The sequence below is a fragment of the Boleophthalmus pectinirostris genome, unplaced genomic scaffold (assembly GCF_026225935.1).
Source record: "Boleophthalmus pectinirostris isolate CB_2022bp ecotype Guang Dong unplaced genomic scaffold, ASM2622593v1 HiC_scaffold_1, whole genome shotgun sequence".
NCBI lineage: Eukaryota > Metazoa > Chordata > Actinopteri > Gobiiformes > Gobiidae > Boleophthalmus > Boleophthalmus pectinirostris.
This window is the reverse complement of record NW_026570970.1, coordinates 38819250-38827563: the sequence shown is the minus strand read 5'-3', so window position 1 is coordinate 38827563 and position 8314 is coordinate 38819250.

Below are 8314 nucleotides of genomic sequence, written 5' to 3'. Positions count from 1 at the left end.
TGTGTGTGTCTGTGTGTGTGTGTGTGTGTGTGTGGTGTGTGTGTGTGTGTCTGTGTGTGTGTGTGTGTGTGTGTGTGTGTGCTGTGTGTGTGTGTGTGTGTGTGTGTGTGTGTGTGTGTGTGTGTGTGTGTGTGTGTGTGTGTGTGTGTGTGTGTGTGTGTGTGTGTGTGTGTGTGTGTGTGTGTCTGTGTGTGTGTGTGTGTGTGTGTGTGTGTGTGTGTGTGTGTTGTGGTGTGTGTGTGTGTGTCTGTGTGTGCGTGTGTGTGTTTGGGTGTGTGTGTGTCTGTGTGTGTGTCTGTGTGTGTGTGTGTATCTGTGTGTGTGTGTTTGGGTGTGTGTGTGTCTGTGTGTGCGTGTGTGTGTGTTTGGGTGTGTGTGTTTGGGTGTGTGTGTGTGTGTGTGTGTGTCCTGTGTGTGCGTGTGTGTGTTTGGGTGTGTGTGTGTGTGTGTGTGTGTGTGTGTGTGTGTGTCTGTGTGTGCGTGTGTGTGTGTGTGAGGGAGTTGTTTAACATCACACACCAGTTCATCTGTTCTCGCTCCAACTACGTCTACGTTCAGTCTGCAGCCGGGGTCTCAAACTCAACTGACCTGGGGGCCACATTACATAAAGTGAGTGAGGCTGGGTCGCACTGAGTATTTGATAAATAGCGGTTGCATGAAAAAAAATGCCGTATGTGCACGTGTATGTGCACGTGTACTTGTATTAACAGATCCACTTAGACTCGTTGCTTCACAACTGCTGTAAGTTGAGTTTTGGGATGTAAACTGTGTTAATAATCTGTTGTTGTGAATCTGCATGGGCACCGACTGCAGCTTCATCTGTCAGTGCGGCCCGCGGTGGGGGGTGGGATTGTGCGTACATCTACCGCGGGCCGCACTGACATTATATTTTGAACATGAACAGATGATTTGTTTTAAGGTTGAGAAGGAGAAGGACGAGGTTTTTGGTCGTGGTGTTTTGTGGGGCAGTGGCAGCAACGTCCGGAGAAAAGAACATGTGAGTGCAGAGTCACAGAGTGGAGGGATTGATCTGTGCTTCACTGCTTCACTCACACAGAGTCACACAGTTTTTGAGAGAGAAGAATGTGTACGTTTGTGACGTGTAAATCTGTGTATCATTCATTCATTCCTTTTTCACAATAAAACCAAAAATAAGAAAACAAACACAAAAAAAACATTATTTAGTTCATTATTTGTCTCCAAAATCAAACTGAAAAAACAGATAACATTTTTTTTTTTTTTTCAGTTTTCAATTTTGTGTTTAAATGAATAATTAAAAAAACAGATATCGGCCGTTTCCTGTGTATATATCTTAAAGTGAGATGCCAGACTTTTGCACTGCATACGGACTGAACCAGGACTAAAATAGGACTAAACAGGTCTAAATCAGGACTGAACCACGACTTAACCAGGTCTAAACCGGTCTCAGTCCCAGTCTCTCAGTCCTGGTCTCAGTCCTGGTCTGGTCCCAGTTCCTGATCACCCAACAGGCTACACATGTGCACCTCTAGGCCCGTCCTGACACTCCTGGTTCAGTCCTGGTTCAGTCCTGGTTCAGTCCTGGTTCAGTCCTGGTTAAGTTGTGGTTCAGTTGTGGTTCAGTCCTGGTTCAGTCCTAGTTTGGGACTTAGACCAGGACCAGACCAGGACTGAGACCAGTTTAGTCCTTACATACTGTTCATTTCTGAAGCCTTTACAGTTTGGTTCAGTTCAAATTTGACCTGGAATAAGAATTTACTCGTAAGTGTCTAAACCAAATGACCAGATCTATTTAGAATGTTTAAATAATCTGTCCCACATGAATAAATATATGTATTCTATAAATATAATGTTTGAGAGAGCAGGAAAAGTTTTTTGTTTTTTTTTTAACATTTTACAACAGTCGTTTTTGTAGAAAAACATCTACTATCACAAGTATCATGTCCTGTTTTACAAAACACATAAAAACATAAAAGCCATTATGATTTATATATATATTTTACTGCATTTGAAAATGACATGAATATTCTGGAACTGTAGAAATGTGTAATATATCCATGTTTCTCCACTGCAGCCATTCTGTTTATTTCAATCTAGTCAGTGTGTTTAAAGCAGTGGTAGGAAACTTTGTGTATATGAGACTTGCATCTGTGTTTCCCACATTTGCAGCAGGTTGTAGCTGTTTTGCAGTCCTTTTTTTTTTTTTGCAAGTTACATCTTCTTCTCTTCTGTGTCCTTGTGTTGGTTTCTGGTGTGATTTCTTGATCTGGGTCAGGTTCAGATCACTGCACTGGCCTCACCAACGCTGCTGAAGCTGCTGAAGCTGCTGAAGATGCTGTGTGTGGAAACTGGTGTCATCTTTGCATACAGGGAGTCACAAGGGCCTTTCCAAGCTCCTCCAGAAAAGAACCTCCTCCAGTTCCTCTTGCTTCCTGTCCAGGTTGGGTTCAGCTCACTCCATAGACAAAGCGAGCCAGCAAAGCGGGTCAGCAGGAGGTTCCTCTTGCAGCTGTATGTGTCTTTTACTTTGTCAAGGTTTTCCACTCCTCCTTTATTGGCATTGAAGTCAAGGATGATGATGATGATGATGATGATGGTGGAGCTTCCAGGAGGTCACCTCTGCAGTCATATGTAATGTGCTCATAAGGACGACATTCTTGTTCTTCTTTTACATGTATGAGACAACTGTGGTGTCCTGAGTGAACTTATTCAAACTTAGAAGAAAAGATCTCTCCCCCTTGATTGACTTGTGTTGCTTCTGTGCAATTTTGCTTCATTTGACCTGCACTGACAGAGCTAAAATCCATCTCAATTAGATACGGGTCAAAACTGACCCAAACCAGCCTCACTGTCCAAAATATTTGTAGCACCTGTACAAAAGTATAACATTTTAAAATATTTTCATTTTTGTGTATTTTGGCCAAATTTAGGAAAAGTCGTCAAATTTCAGGATCAAAGAATGATGCGTAGGGTATCATGTTTTACACCAGGGGTGTCAAACTCATTTTGGTCCGAGGGCCGTATCGAACCTACTTTGATCCCAAAGGGGCTGGATCAGAAAACTCATTGCTGTTTTTGGGGTTTATATGCCATAAGTTCAAATATTTGTGCAGAGAAATGCAAATCTATTACGGAAATCTTTTTTTAATTGATGAACTCTTTCTTTTACAGAATATTATAATATTATGAACAACCTGAAACTTTAAGAAAATCCTGCACTCGGCTCTACTTTTCTCATGTTGGACATATTTCTGATGAGGGTGTCACGGTCAACAGTCAAAACGATCGTCCTTTAAGAGCGTTTGGAAAGAGACAAGTCTTCATTTGTGCTGCTCTGGTGGGAGGGGCCACGTACAGAGACTCTACTCTGGTGGGAGGGGCCACGTGCAGAGACGCTGGAGACACTGCTATGATAAGCGCCACAGAAAATTAACAATATTTTAATAAAAAATAGAATTAAAATATTTTAGTAGAAAATCAGCCGAGGGCCAGATTAAAGGTCTTGGAGGGCCGGATCTGGCCCCCGGGCCGCATGTTTGACACCTGTGTTTTACACAGTTACTACTGTTACTACTAATGTCACTGGCTTCCTGTGCCTCAGAGAATAGACTTTAAAGCAGCTCTGCTTGTGTACAAGTCTCTCCACGGCCGAGCACCAAAGTCCATCTGTGACATGTTAGTGTCATATCAACATCTCACACTCTGAGGAGCTCAGGGACCGACCTCCTGCTGGTGCCCAGAGTCAGAACTAAACAAGGGGAGTCAGCGTTTCAGGTTCATGCAGCTAAAACCTGGAACAGTCTTCCTGAACATGTGAGACAGACTCTTCTGTGACGCTGTTTAAATCCAGACTCAAAACATTTCTGTTTAACTGTGCAAATAACTGAAAGGTTTTCATTCCACACTCTTCTCTCCAATTTATGTCTCTCTTTTTTAATTTTAATCTTCATGATTATTTATGTTTTGATTTGTTTTTATTATGATTTTAATGTATTTCTTATTCTGTAAAGCACTTTGAATTACTTTGTGTACGAATTGTGCTATACAAATAAACTTGCCTTGCCTTGCCTTGCCTAATGTCAAAACGGGGGAGGGGGGGTTTAGTTTTTTTGAAAACTGAAAAAAACTACTCGTTATCCATTCCTGGGGTTCATTTGGGTGTTGGAGACAAATAATGAAGAAAAATGTTGTTTTTTCGTTTTCTTATTTTTTGTTTTAATTTGAAAAACAAATGAACAAATGATACACAGATTCATGTAGGTGGATGAATGTGACCTGACCGTTCAGACTGAAGTCACATGTCAAAAGATCAGATATGTTTGGGTTTCAGGAGCACATATCCAAGTGTCCTGGGTCACAGTTGAAAAAATCAGATCTGTGTGGTTCAGACTGTCATTAAAAGATCAGATACAGGAACATAGAGGCCAAAAAACTGGATTTGGGTCACTTCAGGCTGCAGATTCTGATCAGACTGTTAAAACAAAGGTTAAAACAAAGCTCAGGTTAAAACCTCATTTGAGTAACAGAGCTTCAGACAGACAGTGTTGGGAAGGTGACTTTTAAAATGTATTCCCCTACAGATTACAGATTACATACCCCAAAATGTAGTTTGTAATGTAATCCATTAAGTTACTAAAAGTGAGTAATGTAATCTGAATAGTTTGGATTACTTGATTTGCTGTAGAGAAGCAAAGACTCCGATATCTCATAACATAAGATGTTTTGTCTGCTAAAAGAAAATAAAAAGCCCAAACTTTACTGAACCAAATTAAAAATATTATTGATAGAAGATGAGGAGACACGTCCACACAGCAGGATTTAGTCCTGTTAAATCCTGTTTTAGACCTGGTTTAGTCCTGGTTTAGTCCTGGTTTAGTTCTGGTTTAGTCCTGGTTTAGTTCTGGTTTAGACCTGGTTTAGTCCTGGTTTAGTTCTGGTTTAGTCCTGGTTTAGTTCTGGTTTAGACCTGGTTTAGTCCTGGTTTAGACCTGGTTTAGACCTGGTTTAGACCTGGTTTAGTCCTGGTTTAGTTCTGGTTTAGACCTGGTTTAGTCCTGGTTTAGTTCTGGTTTAGACCTGGTTTAATCCTGGTTTAGTCCTGGTTTAGACCTGGTTTAGTCCTGGTTTAGTCCTGGTTTAGACCTGGTTTAGATCTAGTTTAGACCGGGTTTTAGTCCTGGTTTAGTGTCCGGCAATGAGTGGAATTACCAAAAAAAAAAGTTAACGTCACACCTCTGGAGAATGTTGATGACAGAGTATCAGCAGGCGGTTCTTTCCAACACTCTTCTCTTCTGGTGAAACTGAGCAGAAACATGACTCAGGCCCGTGTGTGCTGTGTACGTGTGCTCCATAAACACGACCCGAGCTTTTTATCACCGTCTCGTCCTCCTCGATTTTATTCGAACATAATCATTGACTTTTATATTCGAACATAATCATTGACTTTTATATTACAACATGATCATTGACTTTTACGGTGCACCGCTGTTTTGAACCCACGTCCCCTCCGCCTGTACCACCTGCGCTCATCATCACAAACGGAAATGTCAGCGCGTTCTGGAGTGTTTCTGATCATCATAAAATATCAAAGGGCTCTTGTGTGTGTGTGTGTGTGTGTGTGTGTGTGCGGATGGGATGGTATCGGCCGGGAGGACAGGCTCAAGTGTGTGTGTGTGTGTGATATGTAATATGATTGAGAACAATAGAAAAAAGACATATCAGAGGGGGGATTGTATCGGCCAAGAGGACAGGGGTAAATGAAAGAAGATGTGTAAACAGAGGAGATTGTATCGGCTGAGAGGACAGGCCACGACAAAGGACACGTGCATCATCAAAACAGAGCGTGGAGGATTGTATCGCTCAAGAGGACATGGTAAACGAGTGTGTGACATGACCGAGGACAAAAGGAAAAAGACCTGCAGGATCATATCGGCCGAGAGGACAGGGAAAAACTCATTCATGAACAACATTGTCAGTTTTCCATTGTATGGGCTAAAAGGACAGATTTTAAAGGTGTACTATGAAACTTTTGGGTTGGGAGTCTGTTTCCTGCTTGTTTCTATGGAGAGTAAATGAAATCTGCGTATCATTTGTTCATTTGTTTTTCAAAATGAAACCAAAAATAAGAAAAGGAAAAAACAACAATTTTCTTCATTATTTGTTTCCAAAATCAAACTGAAAAAACTGATAATTATTTGTGTTTTCAGGTTTCAATTTTGTGTTTAAATGAATAATGGAAACCAGAACTAAACCAGGTCTAAACCAGAACTAAAAACCAGAACTAAACCAGGTCTAAACCAGAACTAAACCAGGTCTAAACCAGGTCTAAACCAGAACTAAACCAGGTCTAAACCAGAACTAAACCAGGTCTAAACCAGGTCTAAACCAGAACTAAACCAGGTCTAAACCAGGTCTAAACCAGGTCTAAACCAGAACTAAACCAGAACTAAACCAGGACTAAACCAGAACTAAACCAGGTCTAAACCAGAACTAAACCAGGACTAAACCAGAACTAAACCAGGACTAAACCAGAACTAAACCAGGTCTAAACCAGAACTAAACCAGGACTAAACCAGAACTAAACCAGGTCTAAACCAGGTCTAAACCAGAACTAAACCAGGACTAAACCAGAACTAAACCAGGACTAAACCAGGACTAAACCAGAACTAAACCAGGTCTAAACCAGGTCTAAACCAGAACTAAACCAGAACTAAACCAGGACTAAACCAGAACTAAACCAGAACTAAACCAGAACTAAACCAGAACTAAACCAGAACTAAACCAGGTCTAAACCAGAACTAAACCAGGACTAAACCAGGACTAAACCAGGTCTAAACCAGAACTAAACCAGGACTAAACCAGAACTAAACCAGGACTAAACCAGAACTAAACCAGAACTAAACTAGAACTAAACCAGGACTAAACCAGAACTAAACCAGAACTAAACCAGGAACTAAACCAGGACTAAACCAGGACTAAACCAGAACTAAACTAGAACTAAACCAGGACTAAAGCAGAACTAAACCAGAACTAAACCAGGACTAAACCAGGACTAAACCAGAACTAAACCAGGACTAAACCAGAACTAAACCAGGACTAAACCAGGACTAAACCAGGACTAAACCAGAACTAAACTAGAACTAAACCAGGACTAAACCAGCAGAAACTAAACCAGAACTAAACCAGGACTAAACTAAACCAGGACTAAACCAGAACTAAACCAGAACTAAACCAGGTCTAAACCAGGACTAAACCAGGACTAAACCAGGACTAAACCAGGACTAAACCAGGACTAAACCGCACTGCGCACTGGAACAGGATGGACAGCACTCATGCTGAGCGAGTGTGTGACAGACTCAGAGGATTTCACCGGGATCAGTAGTCTGCTTTTTTGAGGTTTGTTATCGATACCGGTCAAACGTAGGTTAAATACAGTACAGTTTAGTAACAAAACAATCTATTTAGCTGTACCTTTTTTTTTTTTTTTTTTTCTTCTTCTTCTTCTTTTGTTTGGAAAAATGCTATTATATAATTTAACTTGACGTGTATTAATACAGTACAATTTTAATAAGGGAATAGTTTCTATACACAGTTTGAAAGTCTTAATGTTAACAACTCTGGTTGGGTTGGGGAGAAGGCTGCCCCCCCCCACCCCCACCCCCCCACCCCCTTTTTTTTTTTCTCTTCTCTTTTGCTCTGATTTTTGTGCTCAAGAGACAACTTGCTCTTGGCAAGAAGGAGCCTACGCAGAGTAGGACTGATTCTCCCAAATTGTAAGGAAGGACAATTATGGACAGAAGGATTGGGCAAATTAGTGCCCCAGTGGTGGAAGCTGTTCTGTTGTTTTGTCTTGTGTTCTGGTTCTGTTGTTCTGATTTCAATAGTACAGTCGGCATATTTACCTGTGATCTCTGGAATGACTGATGCAAATTTTAGAGTAGCCTCCTGGAATGTAAATGGTCTTAATAACCCTGTTAAAAGGAGTAGAGTAATGTCATGGATAAAAAAGGAAAAAATACAAATAATGTTTCTTCAAGAAACTCATCTTTCTCAAATAGAACATGAGAAATTAAAAAGGTTTGGTTACAACAATACTTTTAGTAGTTCATTTAAATTAGGACATAAAAGAGGAGTCACAGTGTTAATACACAATTCAATTCATTTTGAATACATGAAACAAATAAAGGATAATGAAGGCAGATATGTCCTGGTACAATGTAAAATTGAAGGTAGATTAGTCACTCTCCTCTCTGTTTACCTGCCCCCAGATTGTGATTTAAATTTTTTCAAGAAAATATTAGATCTGATTTCTTCAGAAACACAAGGGGTCCTGATA